The following is a 23,210-nucleotide window of genomic DNA, read 5'->3' as shown; positions in this document are numbered from 1 at the left end:
CGATGGGCCAGCTTTTCAAAGAGTTAGCATCTCACCACCTGTAATTTTTTACTGACTCTGGCTCAGATTCTCTGGTCCCCCCAAGAAAACCTGACTTTAGCTCTTGTAATCAGCGCCTCTCTCTGTCCAGTTCCTGCCTCCTCGATGCCCCTCCCCAAGGTCTGGGCATCATTTTCATTTTTATCCATGTTGTTATGTTAGGACTTGCCATGTTCATCCAGTGTATACCTTAGTTCATGAGGCCAGGGTAGCTGTATCGCCAAGCCAATCAGTATTTTTCCTGGAAACTCAGATTTGGATAACCGTGTTTCCTCCTAGATGGTGGGATCAGCAACACGTGAACTTAGAGGATTCTCTGTAGTCACATTTTTCTACCATGTGAACCAGAAAAACAGAGGGAGCAAGGTTACAGAGAGGAAGAGAAGAATGGAGGAGAAACAAAGCAGAAAACAAACAAACAAAAAACGCTTCAGTTGTTTCCATGACCCAGCGACATTTCTAGCTAACTTCAAACTTAGCTAGACCCAGTGGGTCTCTATAACTTGCATTCCAAAGAGTTCTCTTTAATACTCAGCTTCTTGTCCTCCATGAAAATTGTCATGATGCATTAGATTGACCACAGGGGTTTCCTGGCATTATCTCAGACATAGCCAGGTGGGTGGGCAAAGGCATGGCATTTTCCTAAAATATCCCAGTTTATCTTACAACTCCTATCATAACAACAGCTATCAATATTTATGAAGCAGCTGCTTATATTGTTGACTTGATTTACTGATGGCAAAACTTAGGGAGTTAGGGAGGTGAAGCAAGTTGTTTCGGGTGGAACAGATAAGTGACATCCAGGATTCCAGAACTCTTACTTGTTTTGTTCTGTGTAGATCCAGCTTCGTGGAAGAATCATCTACTCAGTGGTTTGCACACTAGCATGATGACCCCATTCACCCAGTTCATGCTCCAGAACTGCTCAGAGATTCAAGTTATGCTTTAATGCAAGTTATGTTTTTGAAAAGATTTTAGAAGTTAAAAGTTTAAAAGAATAACACATGCATATTTATCTGACAGGATTTGCTAGGTACTCAGATCAGAATTAGATTTGGCTGCAATGAAAAAGAACACTAATCATGCAGCTTAAAGTCAAGGTTTATTTTTCTCTCATGTGAAGGAAGTCCAGAGGTAGGCAGTCTAGACCTGGTATCAAATACTTGAATCCTGCTTATAGGTAAGTTTACCTCATGGACACACAGTGGCTGTTGAAGCTCCAGCTATCACTTTCTAAGCAGTGGGAAGGAGGACAGACAAAAGGCATGACTTCTTTAAAGAGTGAGCCTCCTTCAGTGTGTTTTCCAAGATGTCTCACCCCATGACCTCTTTGACCACTACTACCGGCAAGGGGAGCTGTGGATATAGTCATAGACCTGGGCACAACTGCTAGACAGTAGTGACTCTGTAATAAGGAGGAAGGGAAGCAGGGATGCTAGGTGAGAAACTGGAAGCCTTAGGTACAGCCCATCATATGCCAGCCACCGTCCTAGGCTGTGGGGAGACAGCAGTGGCTTGGTCGTTCTCATGGGGCTTTCAGGTAGGGAGACTTGCTTACAGTAAGTAAGCAAAAAATAAATATTAAAATTTTAAGTAATGATGGGCAAGGGTGATAATTTTAAATAGGGCAAAAAGGGAAGTTCTCTTTGAGCAAAGCCCTGATTTCTGGGCATAGGGAACAGCACCTGTAAAGACCTTGAGAGAGGATGATGGGTGTGCACTCTGGTGGAGAACCACTGATCCAAAACCTTTCAGAGTCTCATATAGCCTCTTCGGAGGAGATGAAAAGTAATCTGGGTTGCATTATTAGAGGAACAATGTTAGAGACTCCCATTAGTAAGGTTTCCTTTATTCCCGAAGGACATTTTCTTATCAATATGGTAGGTATTGACACTGCAAGTTATGAATTAATCCATTGACCTAATGGTAGTAATAGAAACCTCCTGCTCCCCCAAAGTGTTGCCTGGCATATATTGTAGAAAGTTAAAATGAGTTACAGACACACACTAAATATCATTCTCATCTGGGGACTTCTGGGTGCATTTCAGGATTTTTCATCTTATTGATGTAAATTCAGATTCTTCCCTCTCCAGAAAGGTGCCGTATGAGATATACTTATTCTTCAAATTCAAGTCAATTTAAGTTTAAAGATACCATTTATGGGTATTTTAGCCTATGCCATTTCTTGAGAGGGAGTGTCTTCCTTAAGAGCATTTGTCCTTGCTTTTCCTGTCTCTTACCTTGAGTGGTGCCATCCTGGGGGCTGGCAAAGTTTTTACTGACTTTAGCCATATCATTTATGATTTTATTGATTTCAATAAAATTTCCAGTTCAACCTTTGCCTTCATCTTGAAATCATAATCTTTTAGAATTTCTTCTTGTGTGCCCGAACTCCCCCGCCCCTGCACGATGCCCTTGGTCTTTTCATTGGCCTTCTCCAGATCTCTGATATTTTGCTTGATAAACTAGCCCTCCCTCAGTATCCACTTTATGTAACCATTACATTGAACAAGACCATGGCCTATAATCATGAACCAATGCTTTGCCTCCCGCCGTTCCTTTAAATCTGTTGTGTAGGCTTAGTTTTACTTTTGCAACCAGTTGGAAACGAAGGCAGGTTTTCTGGTCACCAGGTAATACAAGATCCTCCAATCAATAATTTAAAGTCCAGTCCTATGTAACAGATAACACTTTGAACTTGGTTCAATATTAAGTTTTCTCGTCTTTCCCTGCTTGTGACCTCTTGCAGGTGGAAGCTGGCATCAGGGAAAGGTGATGTGTTCTTTCTTCACCTGGTGCTTTTCCATCTCCCTCCTCCAACTTTGTTAACTGTGATTTCTGACCCCTTCTGGGCAGGGCAGAGGAGGGAGAAGAAATAACTGGTTAGAGAAGTGTTTTCTTACCTGATGCTGTTGTGAGTCAGTGTTGCTCTCTCTGAGCCTGGGAAGCATTTAAAGCCAAGTCCTGTTCTCATCCGTAACTCTTGTTTTTGTTTTGACATTTCCTATCGCTGGAGACCTCGGTAGTTCACTGACATGGGCAACACACTCTCCTCTAGCTTCTTGCGTACTCCTTCTCTGCTTCCTGACATTTGGCATTATCTCTGGCTTATCTCTGATGCTATCTGTTCATCTTTCCAGGCAGCCCTCTAGGATAAGACTATGCTTGTTCTGTATCTGGCTCATGGAAAGCAGTCATACATCTTTTGCACTGACAAATTCTGTGAGAACAGACCACCCAACACAGCCTCCCCTCTTTGGCTGTGTGTTGGTAGCTGGCCAAGTTTGCTCTTGAAATTTCTCAGGTGAGAGTCAGTCACAGTTGAATGTGTCCCACAACTGCAGGGCACACACATCATGCTCTCAGGTCCTCATACTGAAGGCTCTTCATTAATTTTAATGCAAGGGGCTGGCAGCACAGTCCTACATCCAGGGAGAGGATTGGAATTATCACACACCTAGAGCATTCTCTGAAAATGTTCTCTCAACCTCTAGTTTCTTTCCTGACTTCTCCAAGGTTCACAGGAAGTTGCCAAGAAATGTGTAGAAAGATCCCATGTAACCTTTACTTTCAGTGTGACCATCTCGTATAATCGTAAAGAATATCAAAACCAGGACATTAACACTGGTATGAACTACAGAGTTTATTCAGATTTCACGAGTTGTGTGTGTACTCAGTTGTGTGTCTGTGTGGGGGGGGGGGGGAGTGTGCAGCTTTATGCAATTTTACCACCACAATGCCACAGAACTGTACTGTCATCACAAGCCTACCCCTTTATAGCACACTCCCTTCGCTTATCCCTATCCTGGAAACCACTGGTCTGTTCTCTATAATTATGTTATCTCATGGAATCGTTCAGTACGTATCTTTTTGAGATTGTCAGTCATCTCCTTTCTACAAGTCCTGAAAAAAAAAATAATGGTCTTTCTTTGGAATGTAACATGCACTGTTTTTGTGCTTCAGTTAAAATGAAGAGTCCCATTTTAACAACCTGTTACAAATAGTTTTGTTTAGGTTCAGACATTTTTCTGTTTTATGCCTTTCTGATGATTCTTTTTTTCATTATTTTAATACGTGTTTATGAAGTGTCTGGTATTTTGTTGTCTTTGATGACATTGTCTTGTATTAGGCTTTATGTTCTGAAGGAAGCAACTCCCAAGGTCTCCTTTTGGCTTAATGGATAGTTCCTAGGCTATTGTTCCACAACTCTTCATTCTTAAGGTGCTTTAACTTGAACTTACCTGCTCTGAAATTCTTGTACCCCTTTCTACTTAGCCTCAACAAGTTTCTGACCTATTGACCTGCCATTTTCGTTTCTCAGAATGCCTTGGGTTCATCTATAACCATGAAAGTTTCACTATGTACCTAGTTCTTCAAATCTCTTTATAAAATTACTCACTGAGATCAGCCCCTCTTGATCTCTGAGAACTCTTAATTTTTTATTTTTTGCAGAGAAATGGCTCTATTTTTTTTTTCCATTCACTTCTCCTAGGTTGGAATTCAGTTCTTCACTCATTCCAAATAGTCCCTTAATCCTATGGTGACTCAATCATTCTTTACTTGCCCACAGTAAGATTTTGCTGTGGACTCCTGCCAAAGGCAATTCCAAAGTCTAAAAGATGACTCTCCCCTCTCTCCATGGGCCCTCAAAGAGCTCTGGTAATCAGACCTGGTTCCTCTGTATAGAACCAATTCTGCCTCTGCCTCTATGGATTGAGCTGATTTGAGCTTCCTGTAATTCTGTACTTTATGTGATGACTCTACCAGTGTGGCTAGTATGGAAGGGAGAAACAACCAGGGGGCAATTTCCCAGGATTCCCTCTGGAAACTCAGAACAAAACTCACATTGGCAACCTGACTTTTCTCTATCTAACATAGCAGCTGTTGCAACAACTGGTCTCACATCACAGTCGACAGCCCATGAATCCTGCCCATGAGTTTATTCGAAATTCTTAGGTGGATCACATCCAGTCTGGGTGATTTACTGATATCTGTTTTGTCAGTTAAAACTAGAACATTCTGTGCATTCACTACAATTTTACTGAATGCTCCATCCTGTCCATTTCAAGGACACACATCTTCTGTGGTAAAGGGCAAGGCAAAACATGAACACACTCTCTCTTCTCTTTCTCTTTCTCATCCCTTGGTGCATTCCTTTGATGCCTTTAGATTCTCGGTTTTGTTTCTGACATTCTTTGGGGTCTCTTGCAAGGTGTTCTTTAATGGATTATAGAATTTCAGAAATGAAAGGAATGTTAAAATGCAATTTGGTCCAGATGCCCCAGCCTAAAGATAAAAAACTACATTTGAAGGAAATTATGTGACTTGTGACTCATTTATTCAATTATATCTCTTTTGGATATACATGTTTATTTTTTGCTATTTGTGTTAATATAGCATTTTTAGTAACATGGGATCCCTTTTGGCCTTAAAATGCTGTCCCTTGGTAAACTTCCATGGTACTGCAGTGAGAGGTATCTGATAAATATTGTTACATGCCCAACCTGGTAGCTGCTTAGTCTTATTCTGCTATTGGGATCCAGAGGACCCTCCCCTGACCTGCAGGAACTTAAGGCAGCAGTTCTGCCTGTCCACCCTTGCCGGGTTCAGGAATCCCTTTCTCTGACATTTCTGATGGTTTCTGCCTGACATCCTCTAACAGCTTGTTCATTTCTCCACAGACAGAAATTCCTGTTACAGTGCGTTCTGTTTATAAAATGGCCTGCTTTCCCAAAGGCTGCTTTTGCAGAGCATCTCATTTTGCCATCTCTGTTGGGAGATCTAAGACATGACACACACAGGGTTTAAGTGGGATGGGATGAGATGGGAAGCCCTTCCATTTCTTTCTGGAGGGTGTGAAGCCAGCCAGCTTCTTTGGACTCACCATCCTGCTGCCTTATTTTTACAGCTAAAACGAGACACAAATTGTCCTTCCCTCCAGCTTTCATTCTGAACATTGTGCATGCATTCAGTACTGTCCGGGAGTCTTCTGTTCGCATCAGGTCCAACGGGCCATTTCCACTCCTGTGACCTTCACAGTGGCCTTCGGCAGCCCCCTTTCACTGGTGGCTCTGGAGGCTCTGACTTCTTTTCTCTGCCTCCCATCTCGTGGGGTTAGGCTAGTGCTCAGAGTACCGTGGGAGTAAAAAGAAAATATGTCCTCCCTTTCTTGAAGGCGGGCAAAGTCAGGGGGTGGGGTGGACCAGAGCTTCACGCAGGGGTCCCTGAGGTAGGGTCTAAGTGTTCTGCTGCTTTTGTGTTCTCCTAACTGCCAGGTACACAGCAAACCCTCAGTGAGCCCGTGGATGTGTTGGATGTATTCGGCAGGGTCTCTCCACCTCCACCTTGTCTCCCCAGGGTTGGTCTGTGGTTCATGCAGTAGCCAGAGAGAACGTCAAACAATGTATATCTGTCTTGTTACTCCCATGCTAATGGTCCCCCCGTCACACTTACTGTGTGGTAGATGAATTGCTGTCCCATTTTTGCAACCCTGCAGTGTAGTGTAGTGCATATACCCTGGCACAGCCTCACCAGGACTCAGGTCTACTCCTAGTCCCTTGACTTTGACTTAGCTATGAGATGAGCTCTGGTCATGGAATGGCAATGGGATGGCAGTGGGCCTGACTCTGAGCCTTTGGGTTTGCTCTCCTGTACCTCTGCCATTGCCAGGACAAGAACACACCCCAGGAGCTGCTGCTGCTGCTGCTGCTGCTGGAGCCCAGGTCCTAGAATGACATAAGTGGAGGGGTGCCCTGCCCAACCTACACCTGCCCAGTGAGAAATAGAGGCTCACTGTTGTACGCCACTCAGCCTCAGCAGCCGCCATGCTGCCAGAGCAGATGGACATGGATTCCAGAAGTCCTTACCAGGCCCTGCCCCGTGGGCCTCGGCATCCTTTTGAATGGTGTTTTTGGACATGCTTGCCCTCAGTCACTGTGTTCCAGCAGTTTTCTCCTGCTTTGGGGCTTTGCTGTCCTGTGCTTATAAAGTATTTCCTTCAAACATTTGGTTGCATCTGTCGAAGTGATGAGTGTGGCAAAGCAGGCAAAGGGATAGTGAGTCTTGGCAGGTGCAGAAGGAGGCTGTTCTAGGGATCTGTCCTGAGCAGGGGACATTTGAGCAGAGAACTAAAGAAGATGAGGGAGCAAGCTGTGCACACATCTGTCAGGCAAAGAGTGTTTTCTATGAGGTCTGATTTCGTTCTGCTTTAGGGACTTTATACAGTTCTTCTCTTCATCTGGAAAGTCCTTTCCTCCCTCGTCATCTTACCCACACCCTTGTTCTTCTTACTTGAGACCACATCCTTTCCAGACTCCCCAGGTTTTTAGGAGGAGGTTGGTGTCTGCTATGACAGATGGCCCCATGTTCTCGTGGCAACCTAGCAGACTTCCAGGTGTTTATGGGGGAGCACCATCTTGAGTTTATAGGCATCTAGTAATAAGAAATTAGAACAACTTATGAGAAAAAGCAATATTTAGGTAGAATTCTTAAAAATGTATTCAGCATGAAAGCAACAAACCCCAAGTGGGACCACATCAAACTAAAAGCTTCTACATGGCAAGAAGAGCCATCAGCAAAATGAAAAGGCAACCTACTGAATGGGAGAATATATTTACAAATATATATATCCGATAAGTGGTTAATATCCAAAATATGTAAAGAACTCACAACTCAATAGCAAAAACCAATCTGATTAAAAACTGGGCAGAGGATCTGATAAACATTTTCCCAAAGTAGACATCCAGATGGCCAACAGGTACATGAAAAGATGTTCAATATCACTCAGCATCAGGGAAATGCAAATCAAGTCCACAATGAGACATCACCTCACACCTGTCAGATGGCTAGTATCAGAAAGACAAGAGATAAGTGCTGGCAATTCTGTGGAGAAAAGCGAACACTTGGGCGCTGTTGGGGAGAGTGCAAATTGGTACAGCCACTATGGAAAATGGTACGGAGATTCCTCAAAATATTAAAAATAGAACCACCAAATGGTCCAGCAATTCCACTTTTGGGTATTTATTTGAAGAAAACAAAAACACTAACTTGAAAAGATACATGTGCCCCCATGTTTATAACAACATTATTGACAATAGCCACAAACTATCAATAGACAGTGGATAAAAAGAATATTATATATATATATATGAACACACAATGTAATATTATCCATCCACAAAAACAATGCAATATTGCCACTTACAACAACATGGGTGGACCTTGAAGGCATTATGCTGAATGAAATAAGTCAAATGGAGAAAGACAAATACTGTATGATGTCACTTGTATGTGGAATCTAAAAATAAAACCCCCAGAGCAAGATCACAGACACAGAGAACAGATCGGTGGTTGTTGGGGGTTGGCAATGAGGGGAGTCAAAAGGTTCAAACTTCCAGCCGCAAGATAAATAAATCATGGGGACGTAATGTACAATACGGTGACTATAGTTAACAATACTGTATTGCATATTTGAAAGAGAGTAAATCAAGTTCTCATCACAAGAAAAAAATCTTTAACTATATACGGTGATGGATATTAATGAGACATACTGTGGTGATCGTTTTGCAAATACAAATATCAAATCATTACGCTGTGTACCTGAAACTAATACCATGTTGTATGTCGATTTCACATCAATAAAAAAAAAAAAACAAATGCAAAAAATCAAAACCACCGTATTCAATCTGCTATTCTTCAGCTATCTTGAACACTGTTTCTGGATCCAACGAGGTTGGTAGGAAGCTGGCTACAGGGGGGTCATTTCAGCCTCCCAACACAGGCTTAGAGCTGAACCGTGCTTCATCGGGATACCACCGGCCAGTAGCGAAATTTCATATAGCACACAGCCCAGTGACATATGAAGTGGCCAAGAGCCTTCCTACTCAAAGTGTAACCTGAGGACCCACCATGGTGCTGCATCAACACTGTGGGAGAAGGCATTAGACATTCAGATTCTAAGGCTCCCCTCAGACCGTCTGCATGGGTTCCTCCCACGATCTGTGTGCGCCTCAAAGTCTAAGAAGAAATGATTCCTTCTCTCTGACATCACTCGGCATCCTCCTTCTTAGGGATAAGCAGGTAATCTCCTGTTTCGTTGGTCCCGAGACAAATTGTTCTTCTGAGCATTGTATTAGCTTTATTGCTCTTGCAGACATTTGCGAACTGCGTCTCATTTCTTTTTCCCAGTTGGCTGCTAAATCTTTCTCTTCTCACTGCCTACTCTGGTGACTCATACAGAGTTGAGGGAAAGTATTTGATGCATAAATGAATTAATCCACTCTGTGAATTCCTAGCTATAAGAGACTTTCAGAGGCTGACGACGGAGTGAGATGCTTGGTTCAGGGGCATCAGGGTAGCAGAGAAATTGGGCAGTGGCTGTTGTGAGCCACCAGGCCTGGAAACATGGGTCCTCCAGAGCAACATGCTGCCCATGAGAGAGCAAAGATGGCTTCCGATCCTGATGGCTGGGAAGGAGCCCACGCTCTCTGCTGGTTGCTTTTCCCACAACTAGAAACTCTCTTGCTTGTATGTTGGCTCCTGTCAGTTCCCCCTCTCATGTCTGGCTTGGCAGCTGGACAATGAAGACATCTGGCCAGGGCAAGAGGGGCAGGCCAAATGGAGCCGCCCCACCCTGCAGGTATGCCTGTGGCCTGGCCACGTAACCCCTCCTCCTTCACGGCACAAGGGGCTTTTGGACTGCTGGGCACTGGAACGTCTCTCACCACTTTCCGGGAGTGAGAACATGCCAGGCACAAACTTCCCTCCTCAACCAAAGCCTCCCTTACAATCCCCACTTTTCTACTCTTCAGAGTTGGGATGGGAGAGGAAAGGTAACCGAGCTGTTGGGGCCCTGTGTAGGTCTGCTCGCCATGAGGTGAGAGGGCTGTACCAGGTCATCTCTCCCTCTCCTGTTTCCAGATGTCAGCACCTCCCTAAGAAGGCACAGAGAGACATCTGGGGCTTGTGGCCTTCTACCCCTGCCCTTCGGGGTTCTGGGGGAAGGTCAGGGTATTAGGACGAAGGTGGGATTGGCAGACCTGTCCCAGCCTTCACCTGGCTAATAAAGGCTGGTGTCTTTAAAGTGCCAGCAAAGGCACTTACCTGTCCAGATGAAGACAAACCTCAGGAATCAGAATTAACAGATGTGTGTGTGTGTGTGTGTGTGTGTGCATACACATCTGTGTACATATTGTTCATGTATATATGCATCTGTATATAGTCCCCCTCACCCTGGGAACTAAACCGTTTTTGAGCTTGTGCATGTGTATATTACACATTAAAATGCAGCTTTCGTAATTTCTATATCAGAAAGGAGGGAAGTCACTGAGTTCGGGCCTGCTATCATTTGGAAAGTGGTCCTCCATCTAAATATGGCCCTGGGGGTTAAACAGCAGATGCAGACAAGCCTGCCTCTTCCAGGCTCTAGCAGTGACTGGTAAACACAGGCATAGACTTCTGCACGCCCCATCAAGAACGCGGCCATGCCTTCCAGCTGCCCCTTGGGAGGGGTCCATTTCCATCGGAAACCACTCCTTGCTGTCTTCCTGTACCTCAAGGCAGGCGCTGGTATTCCGGAGTCTACAGCCCACCCAAGCACAAGTTGCAATTTGGGTCACTGATGAAGTCAATGCAAAATGGGAGTTAGTTTTCCTTGCCAAGGGGTAGTTACCCTGGGACATTTTTTGGCTGCTCTGCCCCTTCATCCAGAATGAGCTACTCCCCAGTCTCCTTCCTCAGAGGCGGCTGCAAATTTGGAGCACACAGATGTACACTCGCATCTTGGGGTACTTTTGCCAACGCACATAACCTTATGCTTATTTGAGTTAAATTTCATATGCCTTTGGGTTGCGCAATCCCCCAAAGTGCTCAAATGCATCTGGAGTTTCTTGCAAATCTCCTTAGCTTTTATTAGCCAAAACAATTTAGAGCCCCGTGAAATCTCTGGGAAGAGATTAAGCAGCCATTACGTGACAATTGCTCTTGTAATCTTGAACCAGGTAGAGGGAGCAGGGTGGCCAGGGCGCAAGGCTGGAGAACACTCCTATCAGCTCATGCCTCTCCTGATCTCCTAGCCCCGGAGGGGCACCAGGGGCCTGTCGTGGTGTTTGTTCCCGTGAGTGCAATATGTAGATGTCTGTGCTTCCACAGGGGATGCGGAGCCCCCCACCCCACCCCATTGCTGGAAGCGTGGGGGAGGTGTGTTACATAAGGGCCTTCTGTCTGAGTGAGATGGTTTTCCAGGAGAGAAGAGGGAGCAGAAGAAGAGCTGGCAGGAAGTGAGCCAGGGAGGAGTGGCAGCCTGCTCAGATATGTAAAAATACCAGCAACGTGTAATCAAGGGGAGGAGGGAGACTAGGCGCAGGGCTCCAAAGACTTATCCGAAGAGGCCAAGTGGTCAGCTTGGCAGTGTGGCTGGGCAAGGATGGAGGCGGCCAGCCTCAAGACCCAGGAGAAAGAAGGCAGTGAGCAGCCCGAAGGGCCTGGGGCAGGGACACAAGGAGCTGTTTGCAAAAAGCAGATCTCTGAGCTTGGCAGGTGCCCGGCTCTTCTGTGTGGGCAGTGTCTGAGCGGATCCCGGAGTGTTTCAATGAGCTAATCTAGTCGGCTTCAAGCTGTTCCACAGACGGTGGGTGTGAACCCAAAATCATCTCAGAAGTTCAGCTTTATAATGTTTCTTTTCAGAAAAAGCACTGGAAAAGCACCCACCCCCAAAGACCCCTTTTCCTTCTGGCCCGTTCCCTAGTTTGGTCTTCGGGTGATTGCAAAACGCAAGGCTGGTCAGGAAAGGCCGGTTGCAGGTGCCTCTCTGCTTGGGTCGCGCTCCCTTGGAAGAGCCTTCTGCTTTTTCTGATTCAGGGATACTCACCATTTTCCTGTTGCATCTTTAAAAATGGGCCAGGAGCGTGTAATCCCCTGTCTTCAGACTGCTCTTTCCTCCTCTTTGGTCATTTGTTTGTAGGCTGGATTCCTGGACTCCAGCGGCCTCAGCAGCCCAGGTATAGAAATTGGACCTTGATGGGATTAGGTACCAACAGAAGAAAGTGATTACACCACATGGAACCATCCTTCAGGGCCACTCTCCACCGCACTTGGGGCTTGCTTCCTATTCCTTGTGGCTGTGAGGAAGACCTACAGTTAAGAAGGAGAAACAGACTACCAGTGGTTGTTGTTGGTGAGGGGAGTGTCAAGTGCAGAACTATGGCCTGGGTTAACCCTGGTTCACAATAGCAAGGTAGGGAAGTGGGTCCAGGAGAGGGTCTTAGGCCAAAAACCCCTCTTGCTTCATGCGTTCTTGCCTTCCTTCCTGCCTTCTCTCCCACCTTCCCTCCCTCTATCTTTCTTCCTTTCTTCATTCCCTCCTTCCTTCCTTTCTTTCTCTTTTTCTTTCTTTATCTCTTTTCCTCCTTTCCTTCCTTCCTCCCTCCCTCCCTCCCTCCCTTCCTTCCTCCTTCCTTCCTTTCTTCCCTCCCTCCTTTCCTGAGAGGTTATTTTAGTCTTTGCTAGGGCTGACAGAGGAAAACACCACAAATTGGGGGGCTTAAACAACAGGAATTTAATTTCTCTAAGTTCTAGAGACTAGAAGTTCAAGGCTGAGGTGTTGGCAGGGTTGGTTCCTTCTGAGGGCTGTGAGGGGACATGTGTTCCAGGCCTCTCTCCTTGGCTGGTTGGCAGCCTCTTCTCCCCGTGTCTCCACAGCGTCTTCCCTTCGTATGTGTGTGCGGTTGTCCTCTACCTAAGAAGATGCCAGTGATACTGGATTAGGGCCTACCTTCATGACCTCATGGAAACTTAATTGCCTCTTTAAAGACTCTGTCTTTAAATACAGTTATAGTCTGAGGTACACATGAATTTTTGAGCAGACACAATTCTGCCCACAGCAGTGATAAAAAAAGATTTTCTTACCTAAGTCTAGTTATGAGGAACACCCCTTTGGAAAAGCAAATCTAACAACTTAAGATAGTTCTAAAGGACAAGTTCTGACTTTTTGTCCTCTAATAGTCAAATGTGGGTTAGCCAGAGTCAGATTTCATTTTCCTCAGTGACTCTGAAGAGAGGCAGAGGCTGGTTAATGCCCTCAAGCTTTGCCAGATTCCTGGCCAAACCATCAGTGATATCCCAGGGTGTGGTGACAATTCCCAGCATACGAGCTGCCCAGGGGCTTGATGTCCTGGTGCCAGCAGGATCAAACCTGGCCTGCATAGTGCATCTGAGGCATGCTGGGAGCCGACCACGTTTTCACTCAGGTTCAATACAGGGCACGCTGCATTAGGACAGCAGTCAAGGAAACAGGATCATTTTCTAATTTTGCACAGAGCCACTGACTGACGTGGATCATGAATTCAACATTAGGGAGGGGTTCTGGACTAATGACCTGGATTCAGACCCAAGGTCGGGGTCATGGGGAGGCGATTCTGGAATCCCTCTAAGTCCTGCACCTGGCACCATGGGCTGGTCTTAGAAAATGATAGTGACTATCTCCTAGAAGAAGGAGTGCTCAGAGCTGTGCCTTCCAGGGGCAGGCAGTTCAGCTTGGGTGCTGAGTCCCTCTCCTCCCTCCCCCTCTCTGGTGGGACACAGAGAAATCCTCCGCAGGGGGTTTCATCTGCGAGGGGTTGCTGGTGCTCTCTCAGCCATACCCAAACTTCACCTCCCCACAGGACCGGGGGACCGACCCTGGCCCATGGTGGCAGAGACCAGCCTTGACAAGATGTCTGCGTTTCCAGTGGGTGTGACAGCAGGTAAGTGGCAAGGGAAGTTGATTCATGAGGCTGTGCAGTGTTCCCTTGGGATCCTTGAGAGGGAAGATCCGGGAAAAGACAGATCTCCTAGCATACCTCATTAGGTAGGGACTCCGGCCAACCTAATTTGGAATTAAAAAGGAAGTGTGGCTTTATTTTGAAATGGCAGCTGGGGTGGTATGAAAGATACAGATTGCAGACATAAGGAGGAATGAGAGGTTGACAGGGACAGGTACAGAAGGGGGCAGGCATAGAAGACAGCGTAGGTAAAGCAGGGAAAAGTGACTCTACTGGTCATATTTGAGGAGCCTCCAGCACAAACTTAACTTTAATGAACAATAAGACATTCCCATGTTACCTTACAATTCATCCGGGTTTCACAGTTTCTCTCATATCTTCACAACAATCCTATGAAGTATGCATCTTTCATGTTATCTCATCTCATATTAACGTTTCACAGTAGAGGAAACTGAGGATTAGAGATGTCAAGTACTTTGACAGGTTTTAGAGCCTATAGTGGGAGGCTTGAGATTCTAACCAGGGTTTCAAACTTCAGACTTTGAGTTTTTTTTTTTCTTTTAAGATTTTATTTATTTATTTTAAAGAGAATGAGTAAGAGAGAGAGTCGGGGAAGAAGTAGAGGGAGAGGAAGAGAGAGAATCTCAAGCAGAGTTCCTGATGGGCATGGAGCCTGGCTCAGGGCACGATCTCACGACCCTGAGATCATGACCTGAGCCGAAATCAAGAGTTGGTTGCTTAACCGACTGAGCCACCCAGGTGCCCCTGGAAGGGAGGAGTGGTTTGTCCCTGACACCGTTTGGAATTGCTATCTGCATGAGAGTAAAACAAAGAAGACCACCTTTTAGTTGGTTCTATCCTTCTTTGTAAAATCCCTATAGAGAATTCACCCCCTGAATTGCCTGCAGCCAGGGCAGTCCCCTCCTTCCACCTCCCTTGGGTTTTCCCATTGCAATGATCTTTTCCATTGGGCTCCAGGCTGTCCAGGGCAAGGCTTTCACAAGAAGACTTTAACAACACATTTCCAGACCGTGGCTACTCAGAACCAGTAGGGGGAAACAATAGGTAGCGTGCACTGGGTTTCAGGAAAGAAGTATGACCTTTTCAGACATCATTTCACATTGAGGGATTTGGGTCCTGATACCGCTGAGCACTGGAGAGACACGTGTTCCCTCCTCCAGGAACGGAACCCGGGCCAACGGTGAAGGGATTCTGGCCCTGCCAAAGCTCAGGCCTGATACCCTTCACAGAGCAGCTGAAGCTTCAGGCTCCTCCTGGAGACATCATGGCAGGGAGAGCCCAAGTGGAGATGTAATGTAGGCGGCAAGATTGACGGGCACACGCTTGAGGGCCATCAACCAGAATTTTCACCTGCACTTGATATAGAGAGAAAATAGACACCTACAAGCTAAAATTGGCATTTTCTGTGTGTTTGGTTAAAACTCGACAGCATTTTCCTAAGTGAAGGCACAGTTTTTGTGATAACCTTCTTCCCGTGCTCCTTGAAAAGACAATCTTAAAGTGAGATCATTAGTCAGGTAACTGCATATGTGTGTGTGTTTACCCAGGTGCCACGGCAAGATGGGCAAAATATTTTCATTCCTTGACTCTCAAGGTGAATTCTATTAGGAGTAACAGTTAGAGTCTGGCATTCCAGTCAGATGTTGTACAAGCAAGTTCTTGGTGCTTAGCTGGAACTTTCTATCCAGATCTGGAGCTAGAAGATTTCTGCACACAGTGGAGGGGTGTAGGTTACAGACTGGTGCTCAGCTTGTCTGAGTCTCCTTTATGGCCATTCCCCTGGCGACACTGATCTAGAGCATGAACGATCATGTAATCAAAATTGCCATCCTCGAACACCCAACTACTTGGGGACCAGTTTAATTCCTCTTGATGTGGGAATATCTTTGTTTCTGAGAAAAAAAAATGATAAAATCAGTGCCTGTTCCTCCTAAAACCCCAAGTCAAATAATACAGAAATAAGGAGGATAAACAATGAGAATTCCCATTAACCCCTGATTCCCATAATCTTACTCCCTTCCCCATCCATGACCACTGGTGATAGTTTGGGATAAATCCAACCTGACCGTCTCCATGCATCATCATGTACAGATTGTACATATAGACATGGTTAACAAGCGTGTGTATGTGTGTGTGTGTATTCATGGGATCCTACTATACCATCTATGTTACACAGTGACTTGCTTCTTCCGATGGAGGAGTCTCCCTATCAGTACATACAGATCTACCTATTCTCATAATCGATGTGCGCTATTTGATTATTCTCCTCATATGGACAGTTAAATTATGGGAATGTCATACCAAGGAAGCCCATGTTCTTTCCACCCTTTTTTGTATCCCAATCATTTAAAATTCTCAAAAGGGCCAGATTTACAGCCACTGCCTTCAGCAATCTGAGGAATGCAGAAAACTACTCCTGACTCTTCTCCAGGGGTTCCCCCTCCTCCAGATCCTGCTCCCGTGAAGCCTGGATATTTTGACTTTTATGTCTTCATCCTTTGTGTTTTCACTCTCTAACACTAGGATCTTCTTGTAAAATGCAGAGACACTGAAAGCATAGAGGGTGGGGCTCAACCCTTATAAGAATTCTAATGTCATGAAAACAAGAGGGCTTTGCAAAGCATAGAGACAATTCATGCACCTGGTATTGCTGTTATTCTGGTATAACACCTCATAAATCATTTTGCCCCAGGTTGTGGCACCTCTGTACCTAACCTTCATGGGAACACAGGTAGAGGCTCTTTTCTCTAGGAGCCAGAAGAGACCTGGATGGATGAGGAGGGGGGGGCATTTGGGTTGAAGGAGCACTGAAAGAAGGTGGGGGAGGGAAGGAGGGAAGGAGGGAAACCTGGGCCTCCGACAGCTCACTTTATCCAGCTCCAGCGTTGCCTGGGGCTGACCCTGCCATCAGCCAGCAGGTTTGCCTGCTGACTGGGCTCAAAAGTTAAAATTGGGTTCCCATGGATGCTGGCCAATGACTTCCTTACCATGGGAGCGGTTCCTTTTTGCTGTGTTTGCAAGATGTGAATTCACTCTTTCTTTTTTTTTTAATATCAGTAATACACAGTAAAGAGCTTAATCCAATTTACAAAGAAATGGGATCAGACAAAGCTTGAAAATACAATGTGCCTTTATGGTTCTGAGATGTTGGTGTGGGAGAGGAAACGTTCTCTGTCACCACCATGCTTCCTGTTCAGGATTGTGGCACAAGAGTGGCAGGGTTGGGAAGGGCTGAGTATCTCAGAGGTGCATTTGGAGGTTGCATTCCTGTGATGCAATGCAAGAAAACTATGATATACTTACCCAGCAAAGTGTCATATAAATGTGCTGTTACCCATTTATGGGAATGCAGCTTGTGACCCCCTCTTAGGAGAGAACGTTTTATTTATTTATTTTTTTAAATTTAATTCTATTTTTTCAGTGTTCCAAGAATCTGTTTTAAAGTTGTTCATGTACAAAGTACACGATCCACCACCACCTTCCAGGTCCTTTGAGAGAAGTGACACTCATTCACTACAAATGTGACCCAGGCTGTGGGTACCATTTGCCTGGCCTGTGCAAAGGGTGTGGCTCAGAGTCATGCTGGGCTCGGTTTGTGGGCAGGAACTGATAAGTAGGGAAGGCTGGGAGTAGGTGGGACTCTGTCCCACGAAACTGCCAGAGAGGGAAAGCCTATGGCCTATGTGTTTATGTGCAAGAGGCGCTAGCTCCAGATTTGCTTTAACACCCCAATAGACTGAGGTGGTAATTGATGGCCAGGCATGTCCAGAAAGCTAGAATCCTGCTAGTCAGGCAGCTAGCAGGCAAGGCTGTGCTCCCTAGTATTGTGAGAGTTCTCATCAGATTTTGGTGCACAGGTCCATACATACTTTCTGATTATCAATGATGCGCCAGACTTGGTGGTGGGCTCAACAATGAACAAAACTCCCCATTCCCCCATCTTGGGGAACTTATGAGATGACTTCAACATAATTCACTAAGGTTGCTATGAGAAGAGGTGTTCCACCCTTGATGGGAACTGAGGGAAGACTCTGTAAAAAGTGAGCTGAAGTTGGGAGGATGAGTCAAATGGGATCATACTTTTTAAATGGTGGGGAGAAGAGTCTAGGCAGAGGGAAGAGTGAGAACATCAGAGACATGTGGAAATAGCACAACTTATTCCCTGTGCCTAGAGTTGCAAGAAATAAGTCTGGAGAGAGGGAGGGACCAGGTTACAGAAAGGTGAATGCGCCCTTGCAAGGAGCTGGGACTCTAATTAGTAGGTGAGGGAACCCCTTAAAAGGTTTTAAACAAAACAGTGATGTGGCTTAATGTGCACTTCCATTGATCATGTTAAGAGGTATCTGGAAATTGGAACGATTCTTGGAGCCAGGAGACCAGTTAGGCATCTGGGACAATAAACCAAGGGAAATACAAGGAGGTCTTGACCATCTGTGGAATCTGATTGGGAGAAGGTGGGGAGAAAAAGTGCAGGGATGCAAGCTAGAGAATTGGGAAAAAGGATTTAGTAAGGGCTGGACACGTTGTCAGGACCCCCATCTAAAGAAGATAAGAATTCCAAGAACAGGCCAGGGAGAAGTTGGGGATTGGGAAGAAAGGAGACATACAAGGAGAGTCCAGCTCTGTAAACATGTGGATGGTTGGGACCATGTGGGGTATGATAGAATCCTAACTCAAGGTAGTGTGACATATCCCAGAACCTACCTTCTGATGGGGATAGGGTCATGATGGGCCTTGGAGGAGATGAATGGAGGAAGACCTTCAGGGTGGAGGTCTTTAGTTACTGACGCAGGAAGGGTTGGAGAAGGTAGTAAGTGGCATAGTCTGAACCCATTGGGACCTCCCTACTTAGCCACCCTGCCATGGTATGTGTGCAGTAGGCCAGATCTTCGGAGCTAAGGAAACTTGAATTCCAGTCTTTTCTTAGGTACTTCTTGGCAATTTGAGCAACTTCCTTCACTTCCCAGAATGCCACTTTTCCCATCTGTAACATAGAGCTGCTGATTGTACCCACCTCACCTGGTTTTTATAAGGAGTAGTTAAAAGAGGAGCACCTGGGTGACTCAGTCGATGGAGCATCTGCCTTTGGCTCAGGTCATGATTCAGGGTCCTGGGATCGAGTCCTGCATCAGGCTGCTTCTCTCTGTCTCTCTTTCTCAAATAAATAGAAAAAATCTTTTAAAAAAAAAAAGTAGTTAAGTGAAAGCTGTATATAAAGTGATCAACAGGAATAGTTTCGTTTATTCAACTGATTTTTCATTCACTGTGTCCCTAATACTATGCCAACACCTGGAGAGCCATTAAGAACATGACAGATAAAGTCCTCATGGTTCTGGAGCTTCCATATCCAATCCTTCACCACTGTCAGTAATGCTCAGTTTTCTTATTTCTCTTCAAGTCAATGCATAATTTGGAGTGAACACTACCATGTGCAAAACACCTCGCTCAGTCTCCCCGGAGCAAGTCACCAGGGCACTAGTTCCCATGTCTGGTTCCCACCATTAGCATCCAGGGAGCCTTTCTGGGGACCAGATTCCATACCTCATCACTTGCATCCTGGATTAGAGCTTCCAGAGTGTCCTCATTCATGGGGAGCTCCCAAGGCGAACAGATGATGACCTAGGCTTGGCAATCAACGCCCAGGTTCCCACAGTGAAGAGCGTAGCCCGGGCCTTAGGATATCTACTTTACAGCAGGATAGAGACCAGACTGGGCCAATGTCAAGAATTGAGAGGAACAACAGAAAATCTGCTAACTGTGCGTTTGGGTGTACTTGTTTCCTTGAGGGAAAATTTATGGTTATTTAATTAAAACATTCCACTTTGATCAAAGGTGTTGCTTTGACTTCTCGAGTATGAAATACAAGACTTGTGAGAGTCAACATCTTGTTAAAAGCAAACAATTTACTAAGGGCCCTAAACAAGACAAAATATAGTAAATTATAAGATTTAGAAATTAAGTGTAAATGTCTGTGGAGAAACTAATTATTCCTCTTGTTATGAACATTAACCCACATTCAGTTTTAAGCCTATGTTATTCTAATGACTTTTGCCATTAGCCACTTCTGTCTAAAGAAAAGAATGACGGGGAGAGGAAGGAGTCCCCTCATTAGTACACATTGGGACTGGTGCTGTGCTCTCTGTCACACCCTGGTTGGAGTTTCAGAAGCCTCAGGTCCACTCTGTAGAAGGGAGACAACCAAGAGCTGCGCTTATGGGAGGGTGGAATGTTTTGCATTTATAACAGGGCTGGAATAGCTCAGAGACACATACAGAGAACAGAGGTTTTCTCTCAGATAGAGGAATCGAAGGAGAGGCACAAAAGAGCTGAAGTCAAATAGCATCCTGCTCTAGACATGGGTGTTGGGGATGGTGGATGGCAGCCATTCCCAGACAGGCCCAGGGAGAGATGAGCACAAAATCTTTGGGATCCTGTCAGCTTTTTATTTTTTCGTTCCATTCCTTCAGCCAATGTGGAGTGAACACCTACTGTGTGCCAGGCACTGTTCTGGGCCCTTGCAATATTATCAGTGACAAAACCAGACAAACGTCCTTGTCCGTAGGGAGATTTCATTCTCAAGGAGATAGCCAGACAATAAATCACAATGAATGGGTAAGCTATAGGATGCGTTAGGAGATTATAGTGAAAAAGGCAGGAGTAGGGTGAGTGGAATTGAGGTGTAGGGTAGTGGAAGACTGTGGAATTCGGAAAGGAAGGGAGGGGAGGCCTCAGGGAGAATGTGACATGCACCCAGGGGACCTCTGAGAGATGGGCAGGCTGGGCATAGGCATGAAGCAAGGAGTCTTTTGAGAAGCAGCAAAGAGACCCGTGTGGCCAGAGCCAAGAAAAGGAGGGAGAGAGTGAGAGATAATTTTGGAGAGAGACATAGAACAGACCACCTCAGACCTGGAGGACTGTTTGGAGACTTTGCTTTTACCCTGAGTCAACTGGGGAGCTATGGCAGCGTCTGGAGCACAGCGTGGCATGTACAACTTAGGTTTTAGATCAACCTGCGGCTGTGGTGGGGGCGCGGAGTCCTATGGCAGGAATCCAGGATGTGCGGAAGTGCAACGAGGTTAGTGGCACAGGACAGGTGGGGGCCATGGCAAGATTGAGCTTCCCGGTGAGTTGTCGAAGCAGGCCCCGTCAGGATTTCCTGGTGAACTGCAGGCAGGGTGTGTGAGCAGAAGGATAAAACAGAGTTGGAAAACAAAAAAAAACAAAAAAAAAAAGCAAAAACAAAAACCAAAAAACAAACAAACAAACAAACAAACAAAAAACAGAGCTGGGAAATTGGAATGATGGCAAAGACAACCTAAAATAAACCCAGTGCCTCACAATCTAACACTGGGTCACACAGGAGGACGTTAGAGGATAGGAGGGTGCACCGAGGTAGCTCTGGGTAATTCAAGGGGGTGAATTACCCAGGGTGCTGTGGGAAGAGTCTGGGCTTTTGTGTCAGGCAGCCTTGGGCTCTAAATGCATGTGCTTCCTCTGTGATTTTGAGGAAGTGGTTTGATGTCCCAGAACCTCAGTTTCTTTATCTATAATATGGGGTGATTGTGTAATATTCCTCCTCCTGTAGGGTTTGTGAAGATTAAATGAGATAATGCATGTAAAATCCTGGGCAACCAGCTCTGGAAAGGTCATCTGTCCCCTCTCCTTCCCCTGAGAGGCTGGATACATAATCCCGACCCTGAGCTAGTGGTAGGAGCAGGAGAGGGCAGAGAAGCTGTCTTTGGGGCACCTCCCATTGACGAGACATTCACCTCCAGGAGCTGTTCACCATCTCCCCCTGAGACAATGGGACCACATGCAAGGGTCTGGGGATTCTGGCTGGAGGCCACGTTTCTGTCTGGCAGCTGTGAACTTCTGTTGGTGGACCGCAGCCAGATGGGCTTATTGAGTATTTTTTTAAAAATGCAGCTTGGAGGTTTGTAGCCTCGGCAGAATAGGACCTAGTTTCTGTTGGAGCCGGGACACACACGGGGCAGAGGTGACCCTGCTGCTGGTCTAATGGTTTAAAAGGCAGGGAGCCTGTGCCCTGAGCTCTTCGACCCAGCAAGACCAGTGGACACCCAGGAATCAGGGACGAGCCAGATTTCCACCCCAACACATGTATTTCTGGGGGGGACCTCTGCACTCCTCGATTGTTGCTTTGCTGCTAACGGAAGAGTGAGAGCAACTTGGACACACACAGTCTGTCACCCTTTCCATCCATCTTCAGGTCTGGCCTGGCTCAGGGATGAGAAAACAGTCATTCTTTTCTCACAGTCTGGAGTCTGGAAGGCCAAGCTCAAGGTGTTTGGCAGATTTGGCTTCTTCGGAGGCTTCTCTCCTTGTCTAGCATCTCTCATCCTTTTCCTGCCCCTTCACGTGGTCATCCAACAGTGCAAGTGAACTCTGGTGTCTCTTCCTTTTTCTTTCTTTTTTTTAAAAAAAGATTTTATTTATTTGACAGACAGAGATCACAAGTAGGCAGAGAGGCAGAGAGAGAGGGAAGCAGGCTCCCCGCTGAGCAAAGAGCCTGATGTGGGGCTTGATCCCAGGGCCCTGGGATCATGACCTGAGCCGAAGGCAGAGGCTTTAAGCCACGGAGCCACCCAGGTGGCCCTCTTCCCTTTTTTAATATAAGAGCACTGTCATATGGGATTGAGGTCCCAGCCCAGTGGCTGCATTTTGACTTAATTACCTCTTTAAAGACCTTATCTCCACATAGGGGTACATTCTGTAGTCCTGGGATTGGGGCTTTAACATAGGAATTTTAGGGGGACAAAAGTCAGCCCTTCTAGCTTCTCTAGCTTCCGGGATTTTGTTTGTTTGTTGTTGATGTTGTTGTTGTTTTTTGTTTGTTTGTTTTTGCTGTGATGTGGACTGGGCTCTAGGTTTCTCCAAAGTTCCCTGTTTCTGTCTCTGTCATCCACTTTCTGCTTGTGTTGCAATCCTGCCCTAGAGAAAAAAGGATCCTAAGAGCTAATGAGGGATCTTGTCTGAAGACTTGGCACCTGGCTTCTCAGCCTTTCCGGATGGCACGGTGCAGCGCCCACTGTCCTGTGCCTTAAAGCATGCTGGCAGTGATACCCATTCCTACAGATCTCAGGCACCTGAGCCAAGCCCTCCCGGGGAAACTTTCTCCCATTTGTCCTCCAGAAGCCTGTCATGTGTCAAACATAAGTTTCAAAATCATAAGTTTCAGTATCACTGCTTCCACGTATATTGACCTTTGTAACCAATTCGATTATGATTTAATTGAGGGAGGGTGATGAGATGGGGACCTGCAAATTTTAAAAGGGTAAGTCATGCTATGATTCTAAAACATCATCTGTGGTTCTAGTTAAATATGCATTAGGAAGCAAAACACCGACATTTAAATTCTTTTATTGTCAATGTGGT

This window comes from Meles meles, chromosome 2 (assembly GCF_922984935.1).
Source record: "Meles meles chromosome 2, mMelMel3.1 paternal haplotype, whole genome shotgun sequence".
Classification (NCBI taxonomy): Eukaryota; Metazoa; Chordata; class Mammalia; order Carnivora; family Mustelidae; genus Meles; species Meles meles.
This window is presented reverse-complemented; position numbering follows the sequence as displayed.